We start from the raw sequence: 21,131 nt of genomic DNA on the forward strand, positions 1-21,131 counted from the left end.
AGAAGGTCTCATCAGAAGATTCATCGAATTGCTTTTACGTACTTACGTAATTACGTACTCCGCGCCCCGGCAGATACAGTTCAGGTGGCAGGTGCTTGATTTTGGCATACATCTCAGGAGATTAATTTAATATATGGATATCGCCCATTTACTTCGATAATTTCACAACTCCAAAAAACGAATGTGGCTTCACGGTTTTCAATTTACTATGCTTCTCTAAGTAAAAGTAAAGGCAGATTTTCATCTGATGAGACACTGTTACTAGATATCGCCATGCATTTTTTACACGGCGTAAAAGAAGAGCTTGTGTTCATATCTGCATACTTATCTAAAAAAAATGTTGGATTATTACACTGAATTAAATGAGCGATATGCACAGTCTGTCTAACGCAAGCGCGTGTGTAGGTCTCGTCTTCACGTATTGCCGTTGTGTCGACCTTCACTGAAACGAAAAAATCACTAAAAATTTGCACTTATTTATGAATTTTTTTTGGAAAGATGATTCATGTAAATTTATTTATCCAATTAGTATACTGTAAACTCATATTTCAAAAATTTTCACAAGAAAATATACAAAATTGAGCCGTTGGCAGCAGATCTACGCAGACGTCTCGAAAAAAAGGCAATTTGCCGTGGACAGTTTTTCTCAGCATTGGATCATCTGAAATCAAAAAATCAAAGAGTTTTCATTAGGTAATCAATTGTCCGAGGTAACCCTGTCGAGTTTTTATTAAAAACAATTTTTTTTTCAATTTTTTTTAACATTTGAAGTAGAAGTGCGATTTTTGGACGATAAATCGCATAATATTGATTTTTGTAAAATAAATAAAAATTGAGAAAAAAAAAACCTCCCAGGGTTACCTCGGTAATTATGTAGAGAAAGTGTGTACAAAATTTCAGGAAGATCGGTCGAGTAGATTCAGTGAAAAAGTGTCCACCGACTTGAAAAACGTCGTTTTCCAGAAAATCGATTTAAAGTTCGACCATAGCAGGTAGCCGAGTCGGAGCGGCCAACGGTTATAATGCTGTAACTTTGTGAGTTTTGCACTGATTGACTTAAAATTTGGACACAACATTCTTGAGACTATGTACATTCATTTTCTCAAATAAACCAAACTCGATTTTTTGTTACCCACCTCCCCCCCTTAAGCCATTACCGAGATACACGGATTTATCCATGGCGAGCAACTGCCCATTTTTCAATACTTTACTTGCTTCGTATTCCTTGTTTTAGATTCATCATTTGCAATTTGAGATATTTTGCTCCGTTTATAACATAGATATGATTTTTTTATTTTTTGAAAATTATATTTATGTGGGAGATGGGAGTGGTTATTAACCGCTTTCTCCTATTTTCAAAAACACCTAGCTTTGGATAAAGAATAATGTAATATGTGTATCTAGTCTCATTGAAATATATGAATTTTAGCGCGAGTTATTGTACGCACGGGCTCTATTCTAGAAGCCTTGTAATAATTAATATCATAGCGAACTACGTTTTCAGATTTAAAGTCGTTGGAATAATATTTTTAAACCGGGGTTAAGAAAAATGTTCTACCTTTCCAGACTTTGATGCTTTTAAGTTGTATAACTAAGTACTAACTGCTTACTATTATGCATGTACATATGTATATTAAATGTTCTATATGTTGAATAATATCCTATTTTTGTTTTTTTCTTTCTTACAGGTATTTCTTTCTGGGTATTTTGAAAATTTTTACATTTTACTCGGTTTAAGGTACATATTACTGTTTATAAATGCATATTTCACTTCATCGAATGAAAAAGCCACTCAATTAATTATGTGGAGACCCACTCATATTTCACACTTTACTTATAAGTGGCAAACAAAAAAATAAAAACAAAAATAACCTAGAAACAGGTGCCTAAAACCAAATAAAGCCGGAAAACGTGAATTATAACAGTACTTCGTTGTTGGCATACAAATAATACTTTTGCCAAAAAAGCAGTTACCAAAAAATATGTATTTATTTTATAATTTAATTGAGATATTTATTTATATTTAGATACAGACAGTACTTATACTATAATGGGTTTCTTTAAATTGATGATTTATATTCAGCATTCAGTGATTGAAATATTAAAAATAGATATAAAAACATTTATTTTTAATTACTCTTTTCAATTAATGCAAGTATTCGTAGCTTCCAGGCTGAGATGGGACTCAATCACTGCTATTTTCAATGATTCTAATGGATCAGTACTGGAAGGGTAGCCAGATTATATGAAACACATTTGTCACAATTGTTGCTGATTTTCATTAACTAATATTGACTTTTGTCAAAATATTTTTTCTCGTTTGTCCTTGTAAAAATGTAAATTTGTGTCGACCGAAGTGCATATATTTATTTTATTTTGTATTTATCTGTTCGAAGCAAAAATTACTTTCCTCTTCGAGAATTTAGTTATGAATTCATTTGGTAAAACATTTAAACCCTAAATGTGAGATATCTGGATAAAAATGTAAAATTATGTAATTTACAATTACAATTATGGCCCCCAGATTCGTTTTAAGTCGCCGAAGTAGCAACAAACATTTTTATGCGAACAGGACGATCCTGATATCACGAACCCTACAAATCGCTCGAACCGCACAAATTCTGGTATGAGATCAACAGTTAAGTAGGGAAGTTAGCGACCTATTTTAACGGATTTACCTCTTCGTTCTGCCTCTTCAATAACTCCATGAGTATTTGCTAATAGCTTATTAGGTTTCGTTGTCGAAGCCTTTATAAAAGTACATATTAATTTCAACATCCTCGCAATCAAATGTCTAGTATTTTTTAAAGCAACTTTTAGGCGAATCAATTAAAAACTTCGAAACACAGTTTCTATAAAAGTTTTCTGGTGTGAATAAAGAACGTTCACTACTTCACGGATGACGGAGTCAGCTCATTTTACCAGGAAATCTTTTTAGGTATGAAAAATTATTAAAATACTACGGCCAATTAAGTAAATATCAATCACGACGTCAAGCTAAAGTAATTTATGGTTGGCGAAAGAGACCTTCAAGAGAAGAAGAAACCAAGAATATTATAAATTGTAATTGTTTAAAAAATTTTAAAATAATAAACTCTCGAGTTCTCTGTACTCTCTGAAGTAATCCTTCTCCGATGCAGCTCAATTATGTTTGTGTTTTCCTACCTTGTGAAAAAAGTTTTGACTAAATAATTAATATTTTCAATCTATTTACTACATACTTCATCCATCATGTTTTAGATCGTATTTTAAATAAAGATGTGTTTAATGTATGTGTCAGTGGCGTCTTAACATTATGGCATTAGGCAAAATTGTTCCTGGTGATGATCAAAGATTAAACCTAATATAATCTATTTAAACAACACAATGGACGAAGATAAAAAAAGTGCATTTGGTTTGCTTTTAATTGGACACACAATTTTAGATAGCTTGTGCTGTTATGGTATTATTGAGGAATTCACTCTCACCAAAAAGAGAACGTCCGCTACTGCTCATTCCGATAGAAGCAGCATAAAAATAAATACATTAAGTGTGCTGATAAAAGGAATAGATTTAACTATAGTTCACATTTACAGGGTTGCCCATATTCGACGGATCCATCTGGCAACCCTGTATCTTTTGACAAAGACGTCAGATCGCTTAATGACATACTGCGTTGGAAGCATCAGTCCAAGCAGATCTTTACCATGGAACAGTACACGCCACGCGAGCGCTCCCAAATTGTTGAAATTTACATTCAACAAAAGAAGTCAATTGTGAAACGTGCGTATAAATGTGATGCTCTTTTTAATCCAAAGAGGCCAAATCAAAACCGACCAAGGCGATCGGATGAGAATATTGCTTTTGTAAGGGCCAGTGTTGAGATGTCACCAAGGACATCCCAAAATCGCCGTTCTCAGCAGTTGGCCATTGCTCGGACCTCTTTACAACGCATTTTCCGCATTGATTTGCATTTATTCCCGTATAAGATTCAATTGACGCAAAGATTGTTGCCTGCGGACAAGCCTCCTCGATTGGAATGGACCCAAAGAGTCATCATAGCAGCTATTCCAGCCGAAATGTTAGCTAAAACTATGGAAAATGCTGTAAAACGGGCACAATACGCCGTACAGTCTCAAGGCGGCCATTTGAGAGATATCATATTCAAAAAGCGATGTCAACAAATCTACTTGAACCAAATAAAATGATTATTATCGTCATCAAAAAAATTGTGTTTTTCTTTGATTAAAAAAAAAAATGCATGGGTCCGTCGAATATGGGCAACCCAGTATGAGTTTTTTGCTTGTCTTATTTTTAGTAAATTTTGTTTTGCTAAATTTTTAGTCCAGTTCAATATTTCATTATCAAAGTTTACAAATTTCCTTTAATTTGTTTGGTGCTCTTCTAGGTGATCTGAGGCGACCGTCTCAATTACCTCAAGGATAAAACGCCACCGTATGTATGATCTGAAGATATAAGCCAACTGATTAATATACAGGGTGTCAAATCTGTGAAATCGATAAGAGCTGGTTAACAGTCAGATGTTGGCCACGTCTCTGCATTCTGTACGTCGTTTATGATAGTCTGGATTGCATGTAGGTATTTAAAAAAATAAAATGAATATTTTCACTACCAAAGAGTCCTTTTAGTGGTGCGACATAAATTTTTTCACATTCTAATGGCTTTTTCGGATAAGAAGATACTACTCCGCGACCTGCGACTTCAAATTGAAAAAATACGCCTTAAACTGCCAAAATGGAAAAATTGAGAAACTGCTTTTCTATATACAGACCAGACATTCAGAAAAACTTGGTTTCTTCAATTCGCCAGAAAAATAAACCAGAAAAACACCTAAAATACCTCCTACAACCTGTAAGATCAAGAATCCCGATTTCTACCCAATTAGATTCAATTTTAGGTTTCATAAAATTAAATTTTTTCGTAATATTAAACTAAAATCATAGCTCTTTAACGGAATGTCACACTTTCAAATCAGATCATGACTAAAAAAATATGAGAAGCCCCATTTTGGATAGATTTGAAGCCTGTCTTGGGCGGATATCCTCTCGAAGTATAAGTAGGCTTTGTTTTGTATCGCAGCAGATTTGGTTTGATGTATATAAAGTTTTAGTTGCAAAAGTGTTAGGAGTTTTTAAATCTACTTTTTTTATAAATTGTAATTTTTTTTATCAATTAAATCAATTAATTCAATATTATTGTATTACTTCTTCACATAAAAGACAACCAAAAATTACGATATTTTATTAAGCTATCCTTCCTATTGTGCAGTTCTTTACCTAGGCGCCTGCACATATGAATTTGAATGGTTGGAAATGTTTTTGGGCCAATTAGTTAATTAATTATTTACGTTCCGTAATGGATTAATAGAAACGAACACGTAAAATCTGATAATACAAATTTAATTAGGCTTAAGTTGTTAAGGCTGCAATTGCATACAATGGATACTACGTGTAAGCAACATATTTTGATAAATACAATTTTATTTACAGCTTTTTAAATTGGTATTGAAAATTAATAGAAAAAAGTTATTTAAGTGGAAATTGTTGAATTTGATTTCCTGTTATATGTTATAATTTCACTAGTAATTTGTTAATTAAATGCACTCGATTTACGATTTACTTGTATGAGCATACATCCATGTGTACATGCATATGTTTGCATAGGTGTGATGTTCTATGTACTTATACATATGCCAAATTGTTTTCCCGTTTGCAACGCAATGCAAGCTGCTATAATTGCCTTCGCCGCAATTAATTAGGGTACGCATTTAATCGTGTGAAAGCCTCGCAAGGTGCGCCAATTGCGAAATTTGCATCCTCGAAAATGATCTGTAAACATTGGTAGAAATTTATTTGCGCATAAATTTGCGTAAATTGATGTGCTACTCTGCATGGCATACTTTTATCTGAAATAATTGAGGTAAAGCTGAAATGTTTTTATAAATTAAAACATAAAAAACCAATAAACTTTAATTTGGAATAGCAAATATTTGATCGATGTGTTTCGTTCAACGCAAAGTTGTATATTTCCACAACAACAAAATTCTCGCACTTTTACTAAAAAATTCTTATACTCTTACTTATTATATTTGTATATATTACTTTATGTGAGTTCCTGGTCATGCTGGAATCAAAGGCAACGAAGTTGCTGATGAACGGATGCAGCCGTTACATTTCTTTAGCCACCTCACTCCTAAAGACCTACGGATGTATGCGTCAAATTACTTAGCCGGAAAACTCACGCATGATTGGGCCACATATCATCACTACTACAAATTAAATAATCCCCGTGGAACTAAACCGATTTTCCCATCTGGCTCTCCTTGCAAAGGTATCAGAACTTTTGTGCGTCTACGAATCGGACATTCAATTTCCACTCATAGTCATTTACTAAATGGAGCCTTGAAGCCGCCATGCTCATACGGCAATATACCAGATTTATCAGTACAACATCTCCTGGATGAATGCCCTGGCCTAAGTCAGATCCTATCTAACAGTTTTGGGCAGCAGCAAACCCTCTGACCATCTGAAATCAGCAAACTCAGATAATATTAACGCTTTCCTTAAATTTCAAATCTTAGCTAAACTAAATACATAAAATTATTGTTACTTTCATCCGACATAACACAAAGTTTTTGTTTTTTTAATACTTAATGTAAATTATCACTAAATTATCTAAAATAGTCTTATAAGTAGAAGAGTTCTTGTTAAATTTTAGTGTATTTTAGTAATAGTTATAACTCGTACATATAAATAAATAAAATAAATAAATATTTATATTAAGACACCCACCTTAAATAAATAAATAAAAAATTGGCGCGTACACTTCTGTTAGGTGTTTGGCCGAGCTCCTCCTCTTCCTATTTGTGGCGCGCGTCTTGCTGTTTCTGTGATTATGTCTAATATGGTTTTTATGAGGAGCTTTTTTATGCCAGAAATACATCCGGAGGTTTAACATTGCCTGCCAAGGGACAACCGCTATTAGAAACAACTTTTCCTATCTATAGAACAATAAAAAAATGTAACTTTCCTAATATATGTACATACCACTTATTTAATGGGAAAAGTACTACTGCAGCTTATCTCTGAGTTGAAATTCTGTTTATGATTAACAAGCCCTAAATTAGTCAAATAAATTTAAATAAGCCTGTTGAGAATAGCAAGGCTAAATGCAGCGCATAGTGCGCACTTAAACAATAACTAAAAAAATCCAGAACAATATTGCTCTAAAATGCTTTTTAAGTTTCCAAAAAACATCCCCCAATTTCTCTTGCAGCAATTATGTATGCATTTCAAGGACAGATTTAATTTTATCTTTATTTTAATATTCATCGGTCACCTATTACAAAATCACTCTGGGCATATTTACATGAGTGCAGCGATTACAAATTTCCAAGTTCGATGAAAATGTTGTGAAATCACCCAAAACGCCCCTCAAAATCCGCTTGTCTGCTGTTCTTCTTGTGTGACTGTAAAAATAGACAATCATTCATATACTTACTTATACATACTGACTAAATTAAAAGTGTTTGGTTAATGAGTCAGCAAATGTATTTATTTATATGCTCAGTTTTGATTTCATATGCATTATTTAATCATGGAAAAGTAAATAATAGGAATAAGAACAAGAGTCGATGGAAAATGGGCAATTCTGTAGTCATATTAAATATCTATACACCAGTACATAGGCATTTGTATCCACAAATGTTGGTAGATATGAAAATACTGCCCTGAATAAAAGTTTCGTGGAAAAATGTTACATCTTACCTCAAGGGCTTTAACCCTACCTGGGAAAGTCTAATATAGCATAGTACCTTATCCGGCTTAAGCAAAATATCGTCGGAAGCACATATCTTCACTCTCGATCTGAAAATATCGGAAGAAGTACATATTTTGTAGAAACAGTGCCGCCACCTCAAAAGCCACACCAAACTAGCTCTATTTCTCTCGCGCTGTGGATGCATTTTCTTCTACATTCTTGGGAGGACTTTCTAGACTTCAACCGCGAAAACTAAATTTTGTATATCTTTTTTTTAATTTGTTGTTGTTATGAGTTATGAAAACGTAGGTGAATTGGTTGAAGTGCTAGCCTGGCACTCCTCAAGTAGCAGTGGAGCGCCGTTTTGAAAACGTACCTCGTAAAAACATGATTCTTAAGCCATATTCATCATGTTGGAAAACAGAAACGACGTGCAAGATCGGTTGTCTTCAATTGCTAAGTGGGGTGGGTCGCGCAAATTAGATAATTTTCCGATACGTTTGTGCAAAATTTTCATCAGATATGGTGTTGTTAGGAAAGATGGCGACATTTCTATAATAATTTTCAAACTTTCGCCCACTGCATTCTTGATAGAACACAGATTCATTATGCACTGAAGTCCATAATAATTACATAGAAAGCAGCAAGAAATTGTCATAACCGGAACGTTAATTTTTTTAGCAGGAAAGAAAAGATGAAAATCTAATTTGTTAATCGAATTTATTTAACCACCCACCGGAAGAGCTGATTTAAAGTCACAGATGCAGATACATTTTTTCTAGTGAATAGATATTACTCATGTATTTCTTTTAAATAAAGGGTGGATCATGCGCTGATTTCTTTATAAAAATCCTGTTAAACAAACCCAGCTCAATATATTTCAATAATTTTCTTTTGATGGTGGAATATATTTCCTCGACTGGCCCCGCAGTCGCAATTCTTCGAAACGCGGTTCATGCATAAAGGAGTTCATGCAGATATGATATTGAGTTTTTACCACTTTTTGAACGCGAAATAGCTAACAGTGTCGAACCAACATGATATGCTTCAGAAAAAAACCAGTCACTGGTACACCCTTTGTTCACAAAATAATTAAAAAATTTATATTTTATATCATTTTCATACGTATTTGTAAAAACGTAATACCAACACATGAATACACAAATATTTGAGTTTATATTTATGTACATATGTGCATATGCCTATGTATTTATGTTCGTGTGTATCTAAGTGTGGGTGTGTATGTGCATTAAATTTCTCAACAGAAGTGAAAATGAAAAATTTCAAAGCATCCACGACCTGAGGCAATAAATTTGTACGAACCTTATTGTATGCGATAAATGTTATAAATAACAACAAACTCATCGCTACTGGCACCAACAACACTTTTCTCCCCAAGCTATCTCTTTAGTCATACTTTTCATTGTTGTTTTTTTGGTTGACTTTGCTTTCTTTCCCACTTTGGGCGTGTGCCAGTCAATAGGGAATATTTTGAGTGGCTCTCGTTATGTTACGTTTTTTGCTCAGCAGACAACATGTTGCGGCAACATGCTGAGCAAGTGTCGACTGGCTCCGTATTTAAGCATACACATGTGCATATGTACATACTAGGTATGCAAATTCCGGAAATCTCGGGACTACCTTGTATTAATTCGGGATCCCGAAAATGATTATGCCAGCCGCTATCTCTTTTCTAACTGATCCTAATAAAATACATATATGTCCAGGTACAGATTATAATTTATGTGAAATGCCAACTTTGACTACAATTCAGAAAGACCCTTGGTACCAAAAAAGAGCTAAGGTACTCTACAATTACTCTTGTCGTTTTGGGAAACTTTGTAGCGTCACTAATGTAACCCAAGCAAGGTTTTGAAGAGAAATTTAAAATTTATTAAAACTATTACGCAAACTTCTTTAAAGAGAAAAACTTACAATTTAACCGACGCGCTGAAAAAAGAAGTTCAAAGATTTTGTAATGATGGAGATGGGGGTTACTATCTTCAAATTGCTTAAGACTACCTTTTAACAGTTCAGTCCACAAGATATTTTTCGTCAGCAGGTTTTGTATGTAACAGGTTCAGGTTAAAATTAGAAGACTCCATTTTGAAATGATTTGTTAGTCTTATGTAGATATTTCAAATGTAATATTAATATTTTTTGCTTTTGTTTTTTCATAATACTCGATATACATATAGAATTTCTTTTAGCTTTTTGTTGAGGCGTAGGGCCGGTTTGTTTTTTTTGTATTTTTTTTTATCGTTTTATTTTGATTCTTCAAATCAGTTCTTCTTAAATTTTAAATGGATCCATTTCACAATATATTTAAATGTTTAGAATTATTGAATTTGTACCCATATTTAAATTGAATAGCTGAACCCGGCGGGAATCCCGAAATTCCGGGATTAATTATTCTGCTCATATTGGCGTTCCTAGTACATACACGTACTTATACACGCAAACACGGAGATGAACGGGCGTGCTTGCTTATAAGTTTACATATAAGTTTCGGCACGTGAAAACTATTTGTTAACATTTTTGGCTGTTATGTTGAAAGCTATTTACGATATAAATATAAATAGGCGGCATAATACAGCAGGTGTTTCTCAAATACACCAAATATTTGCACATCAATATCGATCAATAAAAATGAAATAATTCAAACTGTCTGTCCTCTTGACAGAACAAAATATCCCGCAATTATAGTATCGCCAACAGAAGATATTGCAAAAGAAGGGTTTTTTCCTTTAGCCGGACAACCTCATTACTTTGTTTTTTTTTATTTTATTTTTTTATTTTTTTATTGCAACGTAAGTATTGTCATTCACAGTTACATTTTTTTTACTGTCACGTTGACTCGGCGCTATTGTGTTGGTAACATTATAAAAATTATATGAGTCTAACTTCACGTATTACAGTAAAATAAAGTCTTTATGCGTATGTACATATGAAATGATACAAAATTAAAGACTATACTTCCATCCCAAATATATGAAAATTAGCATAAAAACAGAGTTTGGTATTTTTCTCGATTCAGGCAATATATTTGTAATGTTATTTGTGCGCTGTGCTTTTTCACAAAAGTCTATTTAGTCTTTATACAATATAACATTTATGTAGAAGACGAAATATGTAAGAATAGCAATAATTTCACAATCATCAAAATAATCATAATGAAATTTAGGTAAGGGGTTATTTTCGAAAAATATTTGAAAGTACGCTAAGTGCATAAGTACATACATACATATATTATATCGAAATTATATTATAACTGCTTATAAAAGTTAAAATATAATTTCGAGGCAAAATATATTTAGAGCCTATGCACTCTACGCCTGTATGAGACCTCGCTAAAGATATACATAAATATATCTTTTATAGCTTTGCAATATTCTTCACTCGATCATAGTAAGGAGGTCGTGAAATATTAAAAATTTGTTACAATAATAAATATAATGTGTATGTATATGAAAAATGTACTGTTAGTCTTGAAGGTAATTGAATTCAACCTACACACTATTGCCACTCATTCAACATACTGAAACTAGCGAAACCCCTTATTCATCCATTTCAACCACACCCAAAACCCTTACTTACGTTTATAATACTTTTAAGCAAGCTAACCTCAAATCTCCTAACGTATTTTGGCACTATTTATTGCATTAATTTGCATTTGTTTTTTTTCTCCTACAAATAATGGTTGTAGTCAAAGTCAATTGTACTAAGGCTAGTTTACTAATGAAGGCGCATTGCATTACAAATTCCAAACCACTTTCTGGCGCTTCATTGAATGAAGTAAATTATCTGATGCAAGTAACCAGCCATTCAATACCCACAATCCACAATCAAAACGTGAGACAAGTTAACAAGACTTGAAGTTGAAAGTAGTCAGAAAGGAAAGGCAAAAAACTATGAATGAAAAAAGAAGGGGAAATTAACCTCAACGTCAACACGACGCATGTAGGCAAGTAACAAGCAGAAAGTCATGTTTGATGTCAGAAATGATTTTCCGCAACAATAAGTGAACCTTCACCGCAACACCGCCTATTCAATGCGGCGTCCGCAAAATACCCCAATGCCCCGCTATCTCTACTATTGAACCATGTATGTTTTCTTATTGAAATATATTTACATAGATATGTACATACATGCAATGAAGCTGCGCTTCGATTCTGCAGAGTGCGGTTGTACATTACATGCTTACATATGTGTAGATTATGTGGGTTACGAACTAAGAGACTTGTTGACACAAGTCATAGCATAGAATACTTATGTTTTGTTGTGCTTGCAAGTTAACGTGACAACCGTTAGAGTGCACACAGTTAACCAACATAGACAACCAGACTTTAGAGGAGATAGGCGTCGCACTTCTAAGGATATCGTACTTTTTTACGTAGCCAAGCTTTTCATTACCTTAAGACTTGCCAATATTTCTAAGGTTAAGTATTACAAAGTGTGCTATGAATGCATGCGGAAGAAGAAGAACTGAAATATGATAATATCTATAAAATTGCAAATAATGTAAAAAACTGCTTTAGTAGTTTATATCACGTTTCGACTATACTTGCATTGATTGCTAGCATTACAATCACTTATTAAACTTTTACACCTTTTATTGTATATTCGGCCGAGCTCTATTTGTGGCGTGTGTCTTAATGTTTTTCCACAAATGAAAGGACCTACAGTTTTAAGCCAACTCCGAACAGCAGATGGTTTTTATGAGGAACTTTTTTATGGTAGAAGCGGCCACTGTTAGAAAAATAATGTTCTCTCATACTCGTATAATGTTTCATATCCGGAACTGGTCACTTCCGAATGGTAGTTGTACAACAACCCACGCGATATATCGTGAGAGTAAGAAACATGGATAGTGGCTCATAAAAAAGCATCGATACTAGCGGTATTGCATCGATTGCTTACCAAAGAGATGGGAATACAAGTTTGCGTATGACACTAAACTGACTATGATACGAGTATAGTATACTTAAAAATAGAGTCGATTTTATCTACTTGGTATTAAAAAATAAATAATTTGCGCGTATACCTCGGCTAGATGTTTAGCCGAGCTCCTCCTCCTATTTGTGGCGTGCTTCTTGATGTTGTTCCACAAATAAATGGACCAACAGTTTTAAGCCGACTTCGAACGGCAAATGGTTTTTTATGAGGAGCTCTTTCATGCAGAAAGTGGAGGTTTGTCATTGCCTGCTGAGAGCCGACCGCTATAAGAAAACACTTTTTCTGTTATTTTGTCGTTTCATGCACGATCATTCGAACCTTCATACTCCCGATTTGTTGTCACGAACCAATCTATTCGGCCACGGCGACTTGTGTTACTCGAAGTAAGATGAGCTCTAACTCAGGACTATGATTAAAAATAGAAAATAATATACGTTTCCTCCACAAAAAGAAATATTTCATTTGAAAAGGTTAACACAACAGAATTTAATTTATTATATTAGATAAAAGAAACTGTATTTTTTAACATGTAATATTTAATAAATTATTCGAATGCGTTGTTAAACAAAATTCATGTGAATTCGTTGCTGTGCATAACATATTACAAAAACACTTAGAAGAGCTATTCCAGCGAATAAAGGGCATTGGTTTATTATTAAGTATACAATAAATACAAATTAATATCAAATGATTGATGCTATTTTTACATTTGACTTTATTCTAACGAAAATATTTGTATTGATGCAAGTCTGCATATTTAGAAATATAATTCCTTATGTCTAACTGTATTTTATGATGGTCCCTCCTACTGACCTCCGCGTTTAGTGTCGCATTTACTCCTACGACCTATTCAAACTTACTTCTGTATAAATTTGTCTACTCCATTACAAAGCAGAAAAACATTGCAACAAAGCGACCATGAAATATCAGTTTCATTCACTACCTCCAGTCAGTTGGGCAAACGCAAAGAAGTGAGTGTGGTTTATTTGCTGAATTGTGACGCTTTTACTTTGCCTTCCCTTCAAAGTAAAACAAACGACAGTACATAACGGCAACTTTGAGTCCACTTTTGTGATTGTGCAAACCACTTCTCTGTTGACTTTACTACGAGTATTTCATCTGGACACATTTATTTAGTTTTCATTGCTTTCGTATTATTGTTGATATTTTTGACGCGAAGGGTTTTCCAATGTGAACAAAGAATTTATTCGGAATTCGCGAATTTATTAGAATTCCTTTCATATTATATTAGTTTGTAATTAATTTAGTCATAATTATGTTTGGATGACTTTATTCTATAAATGCCCATATTGGAAATGTTGACAAGTGTGTCATATAGATAATATCGTCCCCTTAGTATTAAAATAGCCTATACATTTTTTGATGTTTTGAGAAAATGAATTTCAAACTTTTTGTCGAAAGTAGCTCTCAATCAAATCTCGTTATGTCTGTAAATATTTATTATTTTTTGACTGACGTTTTGACCCACTTTGTGGAACTAGAATTTGACAAAATTTTGACCACATATAAAATCGACGATGGAGAATCCAAATATTCAATAAAAAAATAATATCCTATGAGCACATAGGCTATTGTTATACTAAGGGGACGATATATAGTTGGGCTAGATTCCCACAGCGGATATTTAAAAATAGCTTCTGATAAAAATTATCTGCCGTTCGAAAATTCCATTACAGCGCCCTGCGGCTGGATTTGTGGGACAACTTCGCGACACATACCACATATTGGCAGTCTATTATTATTATTTTAGTACGAGTACCAGATATTTGCTATCTTCGATTTGCATACGACCTGTAAAAGAACACTAAGAAATTTAGCGAATTCCGTGGAGAACAAGAACACAAAATATCCTACTTGAGTTGATATAACCGGTTTGAGTTCAAAACACATAACTACATATATGCGGCCTCTTAGTAGTGTTGTAAAGTAAACAAAAGATACTACTTTTATTGTGAGTGGCCTCTCTAAAGTGCTGGACGAATTCCAGCTAAACGTTAAATAGATGAATATACACATAAAACGGAAGCGCATCCATACTAGGTGACAGTAGTAGAACAGCTGATTTGCTTTATAGCAATTTAGAGGTTTCAATAACGTTTTTTTGTTGTTATTTCGATTGCTTGTTTACATTTTGATTGAACTTTTAACATCCAGACCAATCAATTGCAAAAACAAAATACGTGCAAAACAAAACGTCCAATTTTGGGTTTCGCACTGCTGCTACCAGCTTATATGAATGCGCCTTAAATAAAACAAAACTCCCAATTTCTAGATAGACACATAAAATGAAAAGAAAATGGAACGACTGTAGAGTCATCTAAAATATAACTGATTTCGGATGCTTTGTTTGCAACTCGGTTGCCCTGCTAGATCACCAATCGATGACGTTAGTCCAGAGAAATTACGCGCTTAGAATTTATTATACTGAGCGAAGAATATGCAGAATACGATTCAATCAAAGGCTGTATAACCACCTGGATATTGTCACTATAATAAAGCTTAACCATCGACGATGGGATAGATTTTTTTACTATAAATTTTCGTATCTTTGAATCTTAGAGTTAAACTTTTTTTTTTAATTTAATATTTATTTTAGGAGGTTTTCAGAGTAGGGAAGATATAATATAAAAAATATAAAAACCTTTTTCAATAAGGCATAAGGTAACATTTTCTGCACATTTGTGAAGATGAATTCATAGAGGAGATTAAATAACATCGAATCTGCAAAGTGCATTTTGTTGCAATATTAAATATTACATAAACCAAACAAAAAATAGAAATAAACGTCTAATTTTTTGGCCACAGAACAAATTTATGCGGTTTGCTTCTAGAAACTCGATGGCACAGGCTAAATTCTGGCACATAATGATGAACAGATGATGTTGTAGCTTCCATAGCATTAGCTTTAACGTAACACCCTACGCAATCTCGTTGATAGTTAAGAATTCAAACAAGTAAATTGAGTGCAAAATTGTTCAATGGTTTTGCGAATAGTCGTCTTAGTTGTCATAATTTGTAAACACCTGTCGGATGTAAGTCTAAGCATTATGAAATTTCACAAAACATTGAATTAAAGGCTACATTACTTTTCAAACTAACTCCCATAATTATTGAAAAATAATATTAAAAAACACAATTTTTTTGTGTTTGTGCCTTTATTCTAGTGGCTACTTTGTTTCGGTTGCTTTTGTATACAAAAATTCACTGTTGCATAACAACTCCGCACATTTGCGTTGATACATAATTACATACAAACCTACGTTTCAACTTTATAAACGCCACAGCATCGATATGAATGCATACTTCCGCTTCGGCTTCTGCTATGTTGCATGCTCGCTTTCAATCTAGCCACTGTCCAGTAGCCAGATCCAGCCTGCCCACAAAATGTATTGTATTCTAACCGCACTTTGTTGCTGCATATCAGCCACATCTGGCAGAGATGCCGCGCTGATAACTAAGTGGAATACTCCTATTGCATGTTGCATGCCTCATGAGTTAATGCCGCATGCACATGCGGTGGCTCCACAGCTCTCCTTCTCTTACTAACGGCTTTTTTGACTTGCATTATGGTCACATTACCTTGATCGGTTACGGAGGCACCCACTTGAAATCTTTTTTGTTTTTTTTTTGGCTTGCGTTGGTGTTTCCGCAGTCTGGCTTGCGCTAACCTTTACTAACCACAACATTTGTGCTGTGTGTGGAGTTCTAGGCACTTGGTGGATAGACATTTCATAATTTGCCATACTACTACAATTGATTGCTGTCCAAAAGAGGTAGATACTGCAAAAAACATGAGGAAAATCATTTCAGTGGAAAGTTGTGCAGAATATAATATTTGAAAGGCAAATCCCAGGTATTCTGTAGCTACTCAATGTCTTTTATGCTTCATGTTTAGCTATTGGCATTTGAGAAATAATCTTGATTGCGTAAATGGACTAGCCAACCGCAGCGAAGAAGTGTGTGCCATAATTTAGAATTCTTTGCAATCGATTTTACAGTTGTTGCCAAATAATTGGATTTGGGTGAAGCAGCTGTTACTCCAGAGGTGATATGTCATTATTAACAGAAACTCTTGGAATTACATTAAATGCGCTTGATCTTTTTCGAAATGAAAGCATGTACCAAAAAACGTATTAATATTTTATCGAAAATAAGTTTTTTTTTATTTTATTTTTATTTTTATATTGCTAAAATGCTTCCTCGTTCCTCTGCTTCTTTCCAATCTTACCGCTAATTAATAGAATAGGTCCAAGTTCAACTATCAATTCACTCTACTAATCCGCGTATCGAGCAGGACCAGCATATCCATGTCTTTTTGTAAATATGTTTTTCCTTTGCAAAGCAGCACGATTTATTCTTCCCATTAATCTGTACGCAGTCATGAGATATGTCATTAGTCATTCAATCATTCGTTAGATAAGCCGAATAGGTTGGTATAAAGGATCACAATTCAGAGAGTCTTGAGTTCGAACTACAATATATATAAATATATGTAGTGTATGGAGATGTAAATTTGAGACCTAAAGGTGCCAACCTTCGATTTCAATTGCTACTGTGCACGAAAACTGGTGAAGTGAGTATAAACATATCGTGTTACTTAGGCCTGGAGACGCAGACGGATTGCAGTTAGTCTATAGGCAACTCAGTTAAACACCCGATTGCTATTACAAAGCGCAAGTAAACACATCCAGACCTTAATGATAGGTTACATGCACGGGCTTTTATATTTCAAAAATGGTATTGTTTACGCCTGTATTTCCTGCTTGTGTCTATGACACATATATAATATATCAATGCGCTAATTGATGTTGAAGACACGGTCGGAGCTAGTCGAGAACCTCTCAATTGTGGAATTTTGCTGCTGTGAACAGATCGCATCTAAAGGAGCTCAAATAAGTTTAACAACTTTTAAGTAATCATAACCACTTTTTTATAAAACCTCTGAGGCTTTTAAAGAGTAAACCCACCTCAAGATAATTCAAGATTTTTTTGCTCCATTTAAATTAGAGTTTACTAAAACCTATAGCTACCTTGTTTTATATTGATATTTGTTTTGTAGTTCTGCGCCTCGGATCAGCTGGTAAAACTGTAAACGCGTTGTTCGGAAATCTATTATTTAAATTTGATGAACAGGCGAATATATGAAGCAACTGCTGTAAATAAAACAAATCTTGGCAGTGCTAGAATAGAGATGCGTAAAATTACATTTGGTTATACGATAGTGAGTTATACCAGTCTAATGAGGTATAACCATACTCGCTAGCGGCGAATCTTGCTAGATGAATCTGTTGTTGGTTTCACATGCAAATTGTTCGCCAAGTGAGCTGAGCAGAGAAGTGACGAATAGAAGAGGCCTTTTATCTGAAATTTGTAAAGTAGTCTCGCAACTATTTTCTTTGGAAGTACATATCAATTTTATTATTAAATGTAAGCTTAATTTTTAATATTACAACCCCACTATTTCCTTTCAAAAGGAGAAACGCTATAGTGTAGAAGAAATCCGAATAGTTTAAAATAGACGACATTGAATCATAGCTGATATTCATACTTCAATGTATTAAACAAATCCTCTCAAAAAAACTCCAAATATGTTTTCCATACTTCCCAATAAATCATGAATTTCATCTGCTAGACTTGCGCTACCGTTTATCCTTTTCACACTTTATTTTGTATTACTACTTATAAGATTTTGAGAAAAGAGGCTATTTAAGCTTTAAACTGACTAATATGAGACTTCTGAAATATTTATCAGAATGCGACTTCGAAGTAAATCTTGCTGGGTTTTCCTAATAATTCACAGGTAAATCACTTTAATCAAGTATAAAAATATTATTGGTTTTTAATACGCCATTATAGTTAAGGTATCCATTACCACAATCTACCCATTTATTCAAGCTGCACCTTTCTTAACGTGTATACCAACTCCAACTGTCATTTTCATTTTAAGTGTTAAAATGAAATCTCTATTAACGACCAATAATTCTCATCTTTGCAGATTATTAATTCAATTTCGAACCGAACGGAATAGCACATCATAAAGGCAGGCAATAACATAAAGTATTAAGCAATACAAAGTTTTAAATCTACCGTTGTACCATTGTGCATCCACATACGTACATTATAAATACATTTACCAAAGGTAACTAGAGAAGTTTTCAAAAGGCAAGCTACGGCAGTTGTGGCAAGTTCGTTAAAAACATTTGCATAATTATGACACACGGCTCAATTAAATAGAGAACTAAAAGCAACAACAACAAAATTCATTTACGTATTTGTCTACGTATAAAAACAAAGAAGGGGGAGTAAAGCTGCCAACGTAATCGACAAAGTCAGCAAGACACTAAAAATATCTACGTGGAAAGACGAATAGGCGACTCAATTGCAAAGTGTACCACGAAAAGAATGAATTGAGAAATTGAGTGTTACAGGCAGCTGGGGAATGACATAGAAACAGGTAAGTTGGCTGACGCACATTGAAGGCCTTTCCGCTCAAGCGAGCAAGGCGCTACGAATCAACTGATTTGAATAGGCAACCGAACTAAACATAAGGGTGTAATGGGTGAAAGGATGCAGAAAAGTGTGCGCTATTGTGCTGGCGGTTAGAGAGTGTAATTATTCCCATTGGGCTCGAGAATATTTAAAATCATAAACTTTTTCACAAAGTCACTAAGTCACGACACAGATAGAGCGAATTATGCAGGAAATTGCAGGTTATGAAGAGTTACAGGCAAACCATTAAGTAGGATGTGCAATGAAAGAATAAGAAGCGGAGGTTATTTCAGAAGGAGACGTTGTGGCAAGTTGAAGGTGTTTTATTACTAAAAATATCCGCAAGCTGGTGGAATTAAATGAATTTATGTCACTGAGTGGGTTTCTTGGATACTAATTTAAACATGCAATTGATATGATTAAATATTCTAGACAAAACTAAAAATGTCGCTGGTTATTTCTCTAGAAAGACGCTATAATTCAACTGAATGGGTAGAGCTTAACTCTTCAACTTAAATACTCATACTTGGTTGTTCAATAAGTTTTGTTGTTCGATAAGAAAAACACATTTTTATGGTTTCAAATACATTTTATTACCCAGTACTTGTATATTCTCCTTTAATATCAATACACTTGTTCTAATAAGATTCCAATTTATGAATTCCATCCCTAAAGTGAGAATCTGGAAGGGTTCAAAATATGTTTCCACAGCTGTTACGGTCTCATCATTTGATGGAATACGCTTTCCACTTATACATTTTTTTAGATCTAGAAATATATGCAAGGTCCTATGAGCCAAATTTGCGGTGGATGTTCCAACAATTCGTATTTTAATGCATGGATTGTAGCCATTGTCGAAATGCTCTTGTGACGCAGTGCATTGTCCTGATGAAAAATATTTTTTTTTCTTTTGTAAGCTGGATTTTTTTTAGCTGATCTAAAAGGTTGCAATAATATCCAGAACTTCTTGCTTTACCAGTTTTTAAGTTCATCCACAAACAAAATTCCTCTCGTATCCCAAAAAACGGTTGCTAATACAACTTTGCTGATTTCTGGCCGAAGTCATATCGGAACCGAACCCATACTTCAGTCAAAACATTGCTTACAGTATCCAATGAGATGCTTAGGGCTTTTATTAAATCTCTTTCAGTCACTCGATGATTTTCGAATACGAATTCCTGTATTTTTTCTACAAGTTCTGGTGTTGTTGCTGTTTTTGGACATCCTTGATCGTCTTCAAAGCTTGTACAACCACACTTAAATTCAGCAACCTATCTTCTACTGTACTAATTGATGGCGAAAAGTCTTTTACATTTTCAACATTCGTTCATAAATTTCCTTTGCTTTTAAACTTCCCAAAAAAAATTCAATTAGTGCACGAAATTTGATTTTTTCCATTGTAGAAAATGCTGGAATCGTTGATGGTTTATTCACATAGACTTTACTTTTCGAAAAACCTCAGTCGGGTCTGCCAGTGCTTTTTCTCTCCTCGACAGAACCAGTTTCTTGAAATTTGTTCACCAACCTTTGAATTGTCGAAACATTCGAACGATTATTTCCACCAAACAAATTACGAATTTAGCGGTACTTTGTCCTCAAAAATCGATCATTCCATAATAAGTTCCAATAAATTTAACGCGTTGGCCATCGTGTAAAATTGTACATCTGTCTACTTCACAAATGCCAAAGAAGACATAAAAAAGGTATAGTCTAGGGATTATTCACTACTAGCATCTCTATGAAAAGTGATTGGGCCATACTTCTTCTCTAATTTAAGGAGTGCGTCAACTAGCGGACTTTAAAAAAAGTTTGTACAAAAAGATATTGTATAAAACTAAAGGCTTGCCGTTCACTGCTTGTCGAGGGTCGATTACTGTTAGAAACGAGAACTGCAAATAAACTTATAA

The 21,131-nt window shown here is 34.0% G+C and overlaps 1 protein-coding gene across 2 annotated transcripts in view; it reads left to right on the forward strand.

The window, feature by feature from the left end:
* LOC128859924 (trichohyalin) overlaps positions 1-21,131 on the forward strand; it is a 220,489-nt gene that overhangs the window by 90,542 nt on the left and 108,816 nt on the right. For both annotated transcript variants that reach the window (XM_054097075.1, XM_054097079.1), the window contains 2 exons: positions 1,689-1,738; positions 18,731-19,189. The gene's annotated coding sequence lies outside the window, so the exon portion shown is untranslated. Of the gene's footprint in view, positions 1-1,688; positions 1,739-18,730; positions 19,190-21,131 lie in introns of those variants that run through there.

The sequence above is a fragment of the Anastrepha ludens genome, chromosome 4 (genome assembly GCF_028408465.1).
Source record: "Anastrepha ludens isolate Willacy chromosome 4, idAnaLude1.1, whole genome shotgun sequence".
Classification (NCBI taxonomy): domain Eukaryota; kingdom Metazoa; phylum Arthropoda; class Insecta; order Diptera; family Tephritidae; genus Anastrepha; species Anastrepha ludens.